Source organism: Taudactylus pleione, unplaced genomic scaffold (genome assembly GCF_031769625.1).
Source record: "Taudactylus pleione unplaced genomic scaffold, aTauple2 ptg001005l, whole genome shotgun sequence".
In the NCBI taxonomy this organism is placed as follows: domain Eukaryota; kingdom Metazoa; phylum Chordata; class Amphibia; order Anura; family Myobatrachidae; genus Taudactylus; species Taudactylus pleione.
This window is the reverse complement of record NW_028285406.1, coordinates 1470554-1486769: the sequence shown is the minus strand read 5'-3', so window position 1 is coordinate 1486769 and position 16216 is coordinate 1470554. Positions and strand designations below refer to the sequence as shown.

General features: G+C 41.7%; 2 pseudogenes; one reads left to right on the top strand and one right to left on the bottom strand.

Moving 5' to 3' along the window:
- Window positions 1-16216, top strand: part of LOC148454334 (uncharacterized) — a 207515-nt pseudogene that overhangs the window by 139316 nt on the left and 51983 nt on the right.
- The window catches only part of LOC148454335 (uncharacterized), a 29683-nt pseudogene that overhangs the window by 849 nt on the left and 12618 nt on the right, over window positions 1-16216 (bottom strand).

The following is a 16216-nucleotide window of genomic DNA, read 5'->3' as shown; positions in this document are numbered from 1 at the left end:
ATGATCTACCAGGACAGGGCTGGATTATTGGTTCGGAGGATGGAGCCACATATTGGGGGGCCCCACACAGACACAAATATTGACCTGACCCAGCCCACTCTGCACCATCCCAGGATTGACTGACTCCCAGAAGCATCGCACAGAATTTTCAATAACCAAGGCATCCCCCTACTCTCCTGTCAGTGGTGAGTCAGCTATGTCACCAATCTACTGGTTATACTGTTTTGGTTAATGGGTTAAGCAAATCAGGACTATGCAGAATACCAATGATTGTTACCTGCATGAACCTATATATAACAAAAAAGATTATGAAATACCAAAAATAAAATAAATACTACCTCTACATGTTAGTCTAAGAAGTACATTTACTAACAATCGAGATTGCTCAAGGTGACAATCTCGGGTGATTTAGTCCTTTTTTTCCATCTCTCATATTTACTTTTGCCCATCTCAGGTGAGATGTCTCGATCGATTGCATTCAAATCGGGTGACATAGCAAAATCAACTTAAATCACCATTGGGCCAATTTGAAAGTACTTTTCACCTAAAATATACATCTCTCAAATTTACCAGGAATCAAGATAAGCTGTGAGATGGTCAGAAACATACACAAATCTTTGTGATTTGTATATGTTTCTGCCTGTAAATAGTTAAAGTAGGGCTATTTTTGATAAAAAATAGACATAGGGTACCCCCAAAAGCCTAACCACATTGGCTGGAACTCATGTTGAACCAGCCAATGAGTGGCCACTACACATAAAGCGGCCGCTGATTGGCTAACTGCCCATAAGAATTTACAGCTGATTTTGGTCAATTGTCATTTCGCGAGGCGTAAGTATATGTAACAACATATACTTACCTCTGTTTGGCATGGTTTGCATAAGTCACTTTGTAGCTTTAACAAGACCCTGGATCCTATGGAGAGCAGCGTCAGGATGTAGGTGAGTAAAGGATCTTATTTGCAGGTCCATACACATGGATTTCTACTTTGGACAAGTAGACGTAATGGCTGGTATAGGTAAGTATGTGTGATTGAAGTATGTGTGTATTAAAATTGTACTATCAATGTTGTGTGTTGTGTCTTTTTTTTAACTATTTATTTTACAGTGGAGATACAGGTGCTGGACACCTGTTTCACTTGTAGTTCCACAAGTGTCAAAGGGCAGGCACGCTGGCACTTGTAGTTCCACTGTAAAATACAATAGTTTCCTTCTATTTTACACTTCATTACCCCCCATACCCACCACTCCAGGGGTGCGGGAATAGCCCTGGGCTTCAGACAAAGCCTGGGGTGCTCAGGAGAGGGAAGACACCTTCTTGTGGGGGTCCCCATCACCCCTGAGATCCCTGCCTTGGCCTGACCAGCTTGGGGTGAGAATGCTTTGGCCCTGGAGAACCAGTAATCGGGTTTCTTGGCTGTGGCATTATACCCCGGATGGTTTGGGTCTGGTGCTGGATTTAAATATAGGGGTACCCCTATGCAGTATTCTCCCTATATTTAAAACCAGGATTGGTTCCTAAATTACAGTGGAACCCCCCAAAATTTTTGGAACCAGGCCTGGCTGACAAGTCCGGGGGTGGTTAGGCTTTTGGGGGGGATCCTTCGTCATTTTTTTAATTTAATTTAACCCAATCTTTACTGGTACAAGACACAGTTTATAAATATCGCTCTGATTTGTGCAAGCTGCTTGCTCAGGAGAGTTAGGCAGAGAGAAAACTCTGCAATCTCAGGTGTCTGCACCTGTAAAAATCACTGAAAATGGCCGCATTGGCCAATTTCCCATCATTTGCTCATGCACCGTACAGAGAAAATGGCCGTGTGACCATTTTCTCGGTGACCTGTGTATGCACTATAGACTCTGGCCACACTCTAGTGCCCTCAGTCTATAAATGCGGCGCTGGCCGCACACCACTCAGTCCGCAGCTGGCCAACAGACGGAGAGGACGGGGCCCATGTCGGAGACTGAACATGGGCCACATCCTCTCTAGAAATGCCCCTGATGCAGACTCTTTACTCACAGCACAGAACAAGCATCAATTATATCTCATGCTATTTAACATATATAAATATATATTTATTTTCTTCTCTTTTGGTGTATGCTATCTATGTTTTTGCTTAGAAGGTGTTTATGTGTGTCTTTCCTTTAAAAGGTTGTATTTTTTCAATTATTAATCCAATTAGGAATAATATAGACACGCTTGACCAGGATAATTTTATTGAATTGTCAAAGATCACAATAACAGGATGATATCCGTGAGTCAGAAACAATAGTGTCAGAATTATAAGCACCTATCATTATCTAACTCAACAGGAACTATATACAAGCGCCAATATTTTTTTACATTAATAACTCCCTCACTCAATAAGAGTTATCCTCTTTAATTTTGAGAGTGCTTTCCTCGGTTTGTTTGTCCTAATTACTTTATCCATTTAAAATTATTTAAATAAAGGCACATTTTCACAAATAATTTTCTACGACTACAAGAGTGCCCAAAAAGAGTCTTAGGGGCCTATTCATTAAACCTAAAAATTCTCTAGAGATAATTAGGTTTAGAACTCGCATGGAGTTCCATCTAATTATAGGTGGAATTCATCATTCCACCTCTCCATAAGTATCTATTCCGAAAAGCTGTCATTTTTGCGATGACAGCTTTTCGGGAAATACATACTTTTCCCTGCCTACACTACCTTATCGCATCTGGAAACAGTGCTGCGCATGCGCTGTTACATCTGTAAAACCAGCGCATGCGCAGCACTGCCTACAGATGCGTTAAGTTTGTGTTCCCGCACCTTTAATTCGGGTCTCGCGTGCATGAACACACTGATTTTGCAAGAACTGTGGAATCAGTGTGTTTATATATCTCGCCAAGGCCAAATAGGCCAGTTTTCAGTTGATTTTACTAACCTGCTGCACAGAGTAATATGCGAGATACTATGATGGAGCTGCCTCCTAGATACCCTTTTAGGTATACTAACCTGATGTACAGAGTAATATGTAAGATACTATGATGGAGCTGCCACCTAGATGCCACCTAGATACCCCTTTATATATACTAACCTGATGTACAAAGTAATATGTAAGATACTATGATGGAGCTGCCACCTAGATGCCCCTTTATATATACTAACCTGATGTACAGAGTAATATGCGAGATACTATGATGGAGCTGCCACCTAGATACCCCTTTATATATACTAACCTGCTGCACAGAGTAATATGCAAGATACTATGATGGAGCTGCCACCTAGATACCCCTTTATATTAGGGGTGAGCGGGTTTGGATTTCTGAAATCCGAGCCCCCCTGATCCGAGGCCGATCCGAGTCAGGCTCAACTTTTCCCGCCTGACTCGGAACTGAAATTGAGGCAAAACGTCATCATCCTGCCTTCCAGGTCTCGCGGGTTTTGGATTCTATATAAGGTTCCTGCGTTGGCACCTTTTTCTCACTCGGCTGTGGACAGTGAAGAGGGAGGGTGGGAGTTAGGGCTGGCTGGGCTGTATAGTGTAGTGTTATGCTGTGCTATGCTGTGCTGTGTTGCTGTTTTCCATAGGGGCTGTGTCCACTTCTCCAAAGTCCATAGGGGCTGGCTGTGCTGTGCTGCTGTTGTCCATAAGGGCTGTATCCACGCCTCCAAAGTCCATAGGGGCTGGCTGTGTTGTGCTGTGCTGCTGTTGTCCATAGAGGCTGTGTCCACTCCTCCAAAGTCCATAGGGGCTGGCTGTGTTGTGCTGTGCTACTGTTGTCCATAGGGGCTCTGTCCACTCCTCCAAAGTCCATAGGGGCTGGCTGGACTGTGTTGTGCCGTCAGTTGTCCAGAGGGGCTGTGTCCACTCCAAAGTCCTGTGCAATGTTCCAGTCCTAAAGGGGTGCTGTAGTGTTGTCCAGGGGGTGCTCTGTCCATCAGGGGTGCTCCCCCCAAGTACAAAAAATATATATATTTTTTCTGTGTTTGTGAATTTTGTGCACAGTAGCCGCATGTGCATCAACAAAGTAGTGCCAAGCGTGCGCCTGTGTCATAAGTAAAGGGCTGGCTGGCTTGACCGTTAAAGGGTGCTGTAACCCCCAAAGTGCACTCCAAACAAAATAAAAAAATATTTTCTGTGTTTGTGAATTGTGTGCACTGTGGCTGCACGTGCATCAACAAAGGAGCAGCGCCAAGCATGCGCCTGTGTCCCATAAGTAAAGGGCCAGCTGGCTTGTCCGTTAAAGGGTGCTGTAACCCCCAAAGGGCACTCCAAACAAAATAAAAAAATATTTTTTTGTGTTTGTGAATTGTGTGCGCTATAGCAGCACGTGCATCAACAAAGTAGTGCCAAGTGTGCGCCTGTGTCATAAGTAAAGGGCCGGCTGGCTTGACCATTAAATGGTGCTGTAACCCTCAAAGTGCACTCCAAACAAAATAAAAAAATATTTTCTGTGTTTGTGAATTGTGTGCACTGTGGCTACACGTGCATCAACAAAGGAGCAGCGCCAAGCATGCGCCTGTGTCCCATAAGTAAAGGGCCGGCTGGCTTGTCCGTTAAAGGGTACTGTAACCCCCAAAGTGCACTCCAACAAAAATAAAACATTTTCTTCTGTTTGTGAATTGTCTGCACTGTACGTGCATCCTCAAAGCAGCAGCACCAAGCATGCTTCTGTCTGTTAAAAGGTGGTGTAACCCCCAAAGTGCGCTCCACAAAGAATAAAAAATTCTTTTTTTTTCTGTCTTTGTGAATTGTGTGGGCTGTAGCTGCACGTGCATCAACAAAGGAGCAGCGCCAAGCGTGCGCCTGTGTCCCATAAGTAAAGAGCTGGCTGGCTCATTTCTTAAAGGGTGGTGTAACCCACAAAGTGCACTAGTCTCCAACAAAAATAAAAAATTATTTTCTGTGTTTGTGTGCGCATTACCCGCACGTATATATCAATATAACATAAATGGAGGACCAAACTTTCTCCGATAAAAATAAAATAGGGAAAGGTCAAGAACCACTTCCTCCTAGTGCTGAAGCTGCTGCCACTAGTCATAACATAGACGATAACATGCCATCAACGTCGTCTGCCAAGGCCGATGCCCAATGTCATAGTAGAGGGCACATACAATCCCAAATGACAAAGTTCAGGAAAATTACCTTGAAAAAAACATTTAAATCATCTGAGGAGAAACGTAAACTTGCCAATATGCCATTTACGACACGGAGTGGCAAGGAACGGCTAAGGTCTTTCCCTATGTTCATGACTAGTGGTTCAGCTTCACATGACGATGGAAGCCCTCCTCCCGCTAAAAAAATCAAATGAGTTAAGCTGGCAAAAGCACAGTGAAGAACTGTGCATTCTAAGAAGATATCACAAATCCCCAACGAGAGTCCAAGTGTGGTGGCGGTTTGCGATGCCTGACCTTCCCAGCACTGGATGGGAAGAGGTGGCTCTTTCCACCATTTGCACGCCCCCTGCAAGTGCTGAAAGGAGCCCCCTCAGTCCACTTGCTGATATGCAAATTGAAGATGTCACTGTTGAAGTACAACAGGATGAGGATACTGGTGTAGCTGGCGCTGAGGAGGAAGTTGGCGAGGAGGATTCTGATGGTGATGTGGTTTGTTTAAATCAGGCTCCGGGGGAGACAGTTGTTGTCCGTGGGATGAAAAAGCCCATCATGGTCATGCCTGGGCAGAAGACCAAACATTCCACCTCTTTGGTCTGGCAATATTTCTATCCAAATCCGGTCAACAACTGACTTGCCATATGTACCATATGTAAAGGTGAAATAAGTAGGGGTGTAGGGGTAGGGACGTTAACCACCTAGGAACATCCTCCCTTATACGGCACCTGCAGCGCGTTCATAAAAAGTTACTGTCAAGTTCTGAAACTTTGGCTAAGACCGTAAGCAGTCCAGGGACACCTAAATCCAGTTCTCCTGTTGTATCCAAGCACCTGCAAACCACACCATCAACTCCCTCCTCATCAATTTCCTCCTTAGTCAGGATCGGAAGTAGTCCTACAGGCCATGTCACTGACATGACTGACTCTCCTATCCGGGATTCCTTCGGAGGATCCTGCATTGCTACGCCTCCTGCTGCTGCTGCTGCTGATGCTGCTGCTGGGAGTCGTTCATCATCCAAGAGAGGAAGTAGGAACACCACTACTTTTACTAAACAATTGACCCTCCAACAGTTCTTAGCGAGGAGGATGAAGTACGACAGCAGTCATCCTGAAGCAAAACGTATAACTGAGGCCTTGACTGCTATGTTGGTGTTAGACATGCGTCCGGTATCCGCCATTAGTGCAGTGGGATTTAGACAATTGATGGAGGTAGTGTGTCCCCGGTTCCAAATCCCGTCTAGATTCCACTTCACTAGGCAGGCGATACCGAGACTGTACAGAAACGTCAGAAAAGGTGTCCTCAGTGTCCTGAAAAATGCCGTTATACACAATGTCCACTTAACCACGGACATGTGGACAAGTGGAACAGGGCAGACTAAGGACTATATGACTGTGACAGCCCACTGGGTAGATGTATCACCTTACGCAGCAACAGCAGCAGCGTCACCAGTAGCAGCATCTCAGAAATGCCAGCTCATTACAAGGCAGGCTACACTGTGTATCACCGGTTTCAGTAAGAGGCACACCGCCGACAACCTCTTAGAGAAACTGAGGGAAATCATCGCCCAGTGGCTTACCCCACTTAGACTCTCCTGGGGATTTGTGATATCTGACAACGCCACCAATATTGTGTGGGCATTACATCTGGGCAAATTCCAGCACGTCCCATGTTTTGCTCACACAATAAACTTGGTGGTGCAGAATTTTCTGAAAAGCGACAGGGGCGTGCAGGAGATGCTTTGGGTGGCCCGAAAAATTTCTGGCCACTTTTGCCATTCAGCGACTGCGTGCCGAAGACTGGAGCGCCAGCAAACACTCTTGAACCTGCCCCGCCATCACCTGAAGCAAGAGGTTGTGACGCGGTGGAACTCAACCCTCTATATGCTTCAGAGGATGGAGGAGCAGCAAAAGGCCATACAAGCCTATACATCCACCTATGACATAGGCAAAGGAGGGGGTATGCACCTGACTCAAGTGCAGTGGAGAATGATTTCCGTGTTGTGCAAGGTTCTCCAGCCCTTCGAACTTGCCACACGTGAAGTCAGTTCAGACACTGCCAGCTTGAGTCAGGTCATTCCCCTCATCAGGCTTTTGCAGAAGCAGCTGGAGAAAGTGAAGGAGGAGCTAAGATGGAGCGATTCCGCTCGGCATGTGGGACTTGTGGATGAAGCCCTTCATTCGCTTTGCCAGGATTCCAGGGAGGTCAATCTGTTGAAATCAGACCACTACATTTTGCCCACCGTGCTCGATCCTAGGTTTAAAGCCTATGTGGTGTCTCTCTTTCCGGCTGACACAAGCCTGCAGAGGTGAAAAGACCTGCTGGTGAACACACTGTCAGCTGAAGAGGAACGTGACACGTCAATGGCTCCTTCTTCATTTTCTCCCGCAACTGGGGCTGCCAGGAAAAAACTTAGGTATCCTAAGCAACCCACTGGCGGTCATGCAGGGCAGGCAGGACCAAGTTTGGACATCTGGTCCGGACTGAAGGACCTGGCAACGATTCCTGACATGTCTACTGTCTCTGCATATGATACTGTCACCATTGACAGAATGGTGAAGGATTACATCGGTGACAACATCCAAGTAGGCATGTCAGAAAGTCCATACCTGTACTGGCAGGACAAAAGAGGCAATTTGGAGGCCCCTGTACAAACTGGCTCTATTTTACCTGAGTTGCCCCCCCTCCAGTGTGTACTCCGAAAGAGTGTTTAGTGCAGCCGGGAACCTTGTCAGCGAAAGGCGTAGGAGGTTGCTTCCACAGAATGTGGAGAAGATGATGTTCATCAAAATGAATTATCAGCTCTTCCAGGGAGACCAGCCTCCAGAAGGTACAGAGGGACCTGTGGTGGTGGATTCAAGTGGGGACGAGTTAATACTTTGTGAGGATGAGGATGTACACACTGGAGAGGGTGAGGAATCGGTGGATGAGGAGGATGAGGATGACATCTTGCCTCCGTAGAGCCAGTTTGTGCAGGGACACATTAATTGCCAGCTTGTTTTGTGGGGGCCCAAACGAACCAATCATTTCAGCCACAGTTGTGTGGCAGACCCTGGCGCTGAAATGATTGGTTTGTTAAAGTGTGCATGTCCTGTTTATACAACATAAGGGTGGGTGGGAGGGCCCAAGGACAATTCCATCTTGCACCTCATTTTTTTCTTTGCATTATGTACAGTTTGGGGCCTAGTTTTTCAAACTGCCATCCTGTCTGCCACTGCAGTTTCACGCCTAGATGGGTCACGTGTTTGTGCCGCCCACTCGTGTCGCTTAGCATAGTCATCCAGCTACCTCGGTGCAACCTTTTGGACATAAAAACACTATTGTGAGGTGTGAGGTGCTCAGAATAGACTGGAAATGAGTGGAAATTAAGATTATTGAGGTTAATAATAGCATAGGAGCAGAAAAACCTACAAATTCTGTGATTTTAGCTGTTTTTATGCTTTTTTTCAAAAAAATACAGATCCAAAACACAAAACCCAGAACCCAAAACACGGAAGGGTGGTTTTGGCAAAACCAATCCAGATCCAAAACACGAAGAAAGATCCAGATCCAAAACCAAAACACAAAACACGAAAAGTGGCCGGTGCACACCCCTAATATATATATATATATATAGATTCATACGCTAGGGGGCACCAGCCAAAATATTGCCTAAGGCACCAAATTGGCTAGGGCTGGCTCTGGATTAATACAATACAGTCTTACCTTTATACGAACTAACACCAGAGTGCACAGACGTCCGGATCCTGCCCAATGAATAGTGAGACACCCTCCACCAAGAAACTAGAATAAAGGAAGCCTAACAGGGTCAGAAAGCATGTGGAGACATAGAGAATGTGCATACAATTAACTAATCAAAGCTTGTTGCTAGGATACCTAAATAAACAATGATCTATGGCCCTGATTCATAGCTGGACGCTCTGATAGAGTGCTCGCTCTGAACCAGGGCCGGCCTTCTGGTTATTTAGAACGGCCTCCTGGCCGCTTGCATAGCTGTGGGTGACCACCCAAAGCTATAGCGAGCATCCAGGAAGATGGTCGCGATGGTCAAGACCATCATGACCATCGGGCTTGCGACAAGACCCTTGTGGTAGGGTCTCGTTGCTGCAAGCCCCAGAGAGATTTCGGCTCTAACAGTGATGTCAGTGGGGCTGTCCCCAAATGGAGGCGTTCACATGGGAATGCCTCCATCTGGGCAGCCACCCCTCCGGCCCACCCACCAAAGGGGGCGTGCTGTCACTCAACATCGACAGCATGCCCCCTTTGGTGCGAAACCCGGAGTGACGGCTTGCCCGTCGCTATTCAGGTCTCGCGCATGCACACAATGGAGCAGGCTCCGTCATGCGCATGCGCACTGGCCCACCATCGACCCGGTTGTGAGTGCACAGCTCTTGTGACCGGGTCTGAATCAGGCCCTATGTCTGAAATAGCCAGGTAGTCATCAGCAAACAGAGAATAATAAAGGATCTATGCCAGAAATCTCTGTAAATACTAAAGCAGCAACAAATACTAATCAAACAGAAATACAGAGAATCATGTACAAAACAAAAATAAATATAAATAAAAACAAACATGAAATGAATGTCACCTGAAATATAAATATTCAAAATAACAAACATAATGAAAAAAAAAAAATAATAGTAATGTGAACCGCTAAAGCAGGGGTCTTCAAACTTGGCCCTCCAGCTGCTGTGGAACTACACATCCCAGCATGCACTGCCACCTTTTTTATATAACAGCATGCTAAAACTATGGCTGTGCATGCTGGGATGTGTAGTTCCACAGCAGCTGGAGGGCCAAGTTTGAAGACCCCTGCGCTAAAGAATAGAAAAATGTTAGAAAATGTTAAATCATCAGATACACAATAATGGATGAAAATATAAAAGAAAATTAGATTAGCAAAGAATTTATATAGATTATAGTATATGCTCAGAAAAAACATCATTCGGCCCTGTCACCCTTGTTTAAACTGAACCCAGGTCCACCATTTGGTGTTATCTGGAGCTGGATCATTTGTGACCTGTAACACATAGGAGTGACACCATATATGCATTGTTTTATGCACCTTCTGGTACGCAGATTTATGTTTGTCCATTGTTGCTACTACCCTGTATGAAAACTACTACACTATATCACTTTCTATGGTCAAAAAATTTCGAGCCCTATTTTAAGGTTACTACAGAGAGCTTACCCCTGGGAAAACCCCTGAAGTGTTGCCATCGGAACATCAGTTGGACAGCAGATAATCTTATTTATATTTATATTTGGTACGCACATTACTTATTTTGAGCACAAAATTAACCAATTGCCGCACGGAATTTTGGAAAATTGCAGCCAAATGTTACTTCCAGGAAGTATTTTTCAGAAAGTATTTTTCACAACGTACTCTTTTACTAGAACATAAGGAACTCATGACATTTGTTCAATAGTAATATCTCATTTTTATATATATATATATATATATATATATATATATATAGAGAGAGAGAGAGAGAGAGAGACAATACATAGGTGTTCGGCCCTCTCTTACTAATTTTGCTGGGCCGGGGTGCTCACAGTCAATAAATACCCCTCTTGGTGTGGCACTCCAGGCAAGGTATAATAAGTTCTCACACTAGCAGCATCAGGTGAATCAATGTTTCAATGCCATTATTTAGGCATTTTCTTCAGGATTAAGTGAATACAATGAACAAATTACCTTATATTTTTGTGTTACACCCAGTGAAAGCATGCTGACTGCCAGAGTGGGACCTGCCTCTCAGATCAGACACAGCTTGATGAGGTCATCACTGTAAGACTCGCAGTTATGACACAGTGTACTCATCACCATAGTGACAGCTATAATAGAATGCAACATGTAGTAAAAACTACAGACTACTCTAATATCCACAGTATGAATAGTAACAGGAGAATCTGACAATACAAACATACACATAAACCTGATGTATATAATATAATAATAGCTAATTCTCTAATTTAAAGATCTATAATAAGATAATCAATTACTATCTAATCTATGAGCAAATGTTACTACATTATAACATATTGTATGGCACAGTTATAATCTCACAACGTATATTCCAAGGAGTAAGTTCTGTGCAACATAAACAATGTATATCATACTCTACCATCAGATCCAAGAAAGATATTTATGAATGAGCTCAAAGAGGTTCTTAACCATGCCAAAGAGAAGGGACAAATTACCGAAAAGTTGCATGATGCTCTAATACCCTCACATCCTGTGGTGCCGGGATTTTATGCCACACCAAAGATTCATAAGTGTTTGTGAGCAAATCGTCTATTTTCATTTGCACACATACATTACCAGGTTTTACTTTCAACCAGCCAGATAGGACAGATATCTGACAGATAATTGTATAGTGTATGCCCAGCATTAGAAGGTGATTATGTGGATCTTTCCTTGAAAACATTGTATTTTTTCAATCATTAAACCTATTAGGAATAATACAGACATACCTTAACCAGGATCATTTTATTGAATTTTCAAAGATCATGGTAACGGGATGAAATCCTTGAGTCAGAACTGATAGTGTCAGAATTATGAAGCATCTATCATTATCTGACTCAAAAAGAACTATATACAAGCGCCAATATTTTTTTACATTAATAACTACCTCACTTATTAAGAGTTATCTCTTTTAATTATAAAAGTGCATTCTTGTTTGTTTATCCTAATTACCTTATCCATTTAAAAAAATAAATAAATAAAAGGAACATTTTCACAATTAATTTTCTACAGCTACGATAGTGCCCAAAAAAGAGTCTTCAGTTTTTATCTCATACATAATATAAATATACGAACTTTAGAGTCTACCACCAATCTAACAAATATTAATTTTAGTGACTATATACTGCAGAATTTTAGGTTCTAATATTATCCTATAATTCCTAACCATTGCGAATTTCAATTTTTCTGTTTTTGATTATAAGATTCTATGGGCTCAATCCAATTGAGATGTACTTACAGGTGCAAGTCATCATGACAATGGGCGCCCCATAGGGCTTAAAGCAAAATTATACAAATTTGGGCTTGCAGTGGGCTGTGAGTGGTGCAAGGTATTGTTGCCGTTGTTTTTAATGCATTGCCAATGGCAAAATGTACCCTTCACAATCAATTCTATTGACCCCTATAATGGGCCTGTAGCTTAGTTACTCATTTATATATACGAACCTGATGCACAGAATAATATGTAAGATACAATGATAGAGCTGCCACCTAGATACGCCTTTAAATACATTACCCTATTGTACAAAGTAATATGTTAGATAGTATGATGGATCTGCCATCTATATAGCTCTTTATATAAACTAGCCTGCTGCACACAGTAATATGTAATATTCTATGATGGAGCTGCCACCTAGACACCGTTTTAGATATACTAACCTGATGCACAGAGTAATATTCAATATACTATGATGGAGCTGCCACCTAGATATCCCTTTATATATACACTACTAATCTGATGTACAGAGTAATATGTAATATACTATGATGGAGCTGTCATCTAGATACCTCTTTATATATACTAACCTGATGTACAGAGTAATATGTAAGATAATATGATGGAGCTGTCATCTAGATACCCCTTTATATATACTAACCTGATGTACACAGTAATATGTAATATACTATGAAGGAGCTGTCATCTAGATACCTCTTTATATATACTAACCTGATGTACAGAGTAATATGTAAGATAATATGATGGAGCTGTCATCTAGATATCCCTTTATATATACTAACCTGATGCGCATAGTAATATGTAAGATATTGTGATGAATCTGCCACTTAGATACCCCTTTATATATACTAACCTGATGCACAGAGTAATATGTAATATACTATGATGGAGCTGTCATCTAGATACCTCTTTATATATACTAACCTGATGTACAGAGTAATATGTAATATACTATGATGGAGCTGTCATCTACATACCCCTTTATATATACTAACCTGATGTACAGAGTAATATGTAATATACTATGAAGGAGCTGTCATCTAAATACCTCTTTATATATACTAACCTGATGCACAGAGTAATATGTAAGATAATATGATGGAGCTGTCATCTAGATATCCCTTTATATATACTAACCTGATGCGCATAGTAATATGTAAGATATTGTGATGAATCTGCCACTTAGATACCCCTTTATATATACTAACCTGATGCACAGAGTAATATGTAAGAAACTATGATGGAGCTGCCACCTAGATACCCCTTTATATATACTAACCTGGTGTATAGAGTAATATGTAAGATACAATGATAGAGCCAACGCCAAGATACCTCTTTATATATATTACCCTTTTGTACAGAGCAATATGTAAGACAGTATGATGGATCTGCCATCTATACACCTCTTTATATAAACTAACCTGCTGCACACAGTAATATGTAATATACTATGATGGAGCTGCCACCTAGATACCCCTTTATATATACTAACTTGATGCACAGAGTAATATGTAATATACTATGATCGAGCTACCACCTAGATACCCTTTTAGATATACTAACCTGAAACACAGAGTAATATTTAATATACTATGTTGGAGCTGCCACCTTGATACCCCTTTATATATACTAACCTGATGCACAGAGTAATATGTAAGATACTATGAAGAATCTGCCTCCTACTTACCCCTTTATATATACTAAAGAAATGGAAAGAGTGAGCTCACCTCATATGGGAGGTGGTTGAGAATTAAATCAATTATATTTGTAATATGATGGAGCTGTCATCTAGATATATACTACCCTGATGCACAGAGTAATATGTAAGATACTGTGATGGATCTGCAACCTAGATACCCCTTTATATATACTAACCTGATGTATAGAGTAATATGTAAGATACAATGATAGAGCTGCCACCAAGATACCTCTTTATATATATTACCCTTTTGTACAGAGTAATATGTAAGATAGTATGATGGATCTGCCTTCTATATACCTCTTTATATAATCTAACCTGCTGCACACAGTAATATGTAATGGATGATGGAGCTGCCACCTAGATACCCCTTTATATATACTAACCTGATGCACAGAGTAATATTTAATATACTATGATGGAGCTGCCACCTAGATACCCTTTATATATACTAACCTGATGCAGAGAGTAATATGTAAGATACTATGAAGAATCTGCCTCCTACGTACCCCTTTATATATACTAAATAAAATGGTAAGAGTGAGCTCACCTCATATGGGAGGTGGTTGAGCATTAAATCAAATATATTTGTAACCCCTAGTTACTAAATAATTAATATATCAATTAAGTGCCTCCACCTAAACTGTATATTTAATAAGGCCAGCCTTGGAATGCCCTTGTTAAAGTAATGGTGAAAGGTTAAATGTGTCGTTGACCTCTTATCATGAAACATCATGAAACATGCAACTAGCAGTATAGTATAAATTACACTTTGCAATATCTTCTTTACCTCATCCACAGAATTCTAAAGTTGACCTCCTCTCGACACCTAAGGTAAGTACTACACCATGAATAATGGAAAACTGGTGCGCAATGTAGTCAGTGTGAGAATTAAGTTGTGCTACTGAGCTGCCAACCTAACTGGTACCTGCAACCCACTAAAATAAGCAATGTACAAAAAAAAGGAAAGTTTAGCGCTGGTAGACAACAAAAAACAATTTATTAAACACAGATTAACATACGTGCACACAAACATGTAATAATGAGCCTGATAATTATATTAAGGTACCAGCTGCTAAAAAGATAGGGGTGGTATGAAAGTTCCTTCAATACAACATATGTTAGTCCGAATGAAATTAGAAGATAAAAATGGAATGATCTCACCCAGTATGCACAAAATCAGCAAATCAGACTTTGTCAAGATGGAATGTTCCAATAATTCACTATCTGTGCGGCACAGGTATTATTAAAGATGCAGGTGAATAGAGTGTATAATTGGCCAGGAGTGGCCGTGGTGTCATTTCCAGTCTGGTCCAACCAGCTCACCTCAGCCTAAGACAGTTTCTTTAAATATAGTCTCCGTTAGGGTCTCCTGAGACTGCTCCTGTCATGTGAGGTGCCGGAAATATTCCAATCGCCGCGGTGGAAGGGACCAATAGGGTTAACCACTGGTTCCACAGTCCCCCTCTGCAGTCAGCCTGGCTATCTCCGAATAGGGCTCCTGAGCACCAAGGAATATTCGGTGGAGCTTATAAAATGTCTCTACCAGTAAAGATACCTTGATGTGAAAGAAAACGCTCGACTAATTGTGAGTGGGGTACGCTGAATCAGTCAATATTGAGGTCACCATATCCCTAAAAGATACCTTTACACACTTTCCTTTGACCTCCCCTTATGTGAGTGAAGTACGAGATTTGGTTTTCAAAAGGCTGGGTGATGGTGCAGGCACATGACTAATTACAGGAGCTACAAAGAAACCTTTATATATACGCATAATCTGTGTTACACTGTGAGTGGGGTACGCACATGTTTAGTACCAATACACCAAACCACACTTCATATGGGACTTTATTTAATATATGTAGAAATTACAACACATTGGATTTTGTTTGTTTGTATTATTTCTTCTATGTAAACCGTATCGGGAGTGGAGCGATTCATCATCAATAGGAGGAGAAAAATTTCTTGGGGATACTGTTCACTTGAAAAAGGAACATGTTGTGTATTTATATAATATATATATATATATATATATATATATATATAAATATATATATATTTGTATTTATTGATATACCAGCATAGCACCATTCTTGCAGGAACAGTCTCTCCTTTTACTTCATGTGCCCCAGTGCCTACTTCTGGGACCTTGTGGCTCAATTTGGGTTCCACCAGGTTCATGGCAACCTTCTGTATTAACCGTGTGTTCTTCGTCAACACACCTATCAATCAACTTAGCTATGTTTAAAGTGCTATTCACTAAGCCCAAATGACTTATCTAAAAAATTACTTCTTGGTGAAAGATGGAGAGCTATACTAAAGACCAAAACCCCATCCCTAGAATCATCAAAAATACAATCATAATAAATGAAAAATGAAAAAACAAATATTAAGCATTCACTATAGTAAAAGACACATATTTGCAAACCCAGAAACCTGAACCACAAATGCAACAGA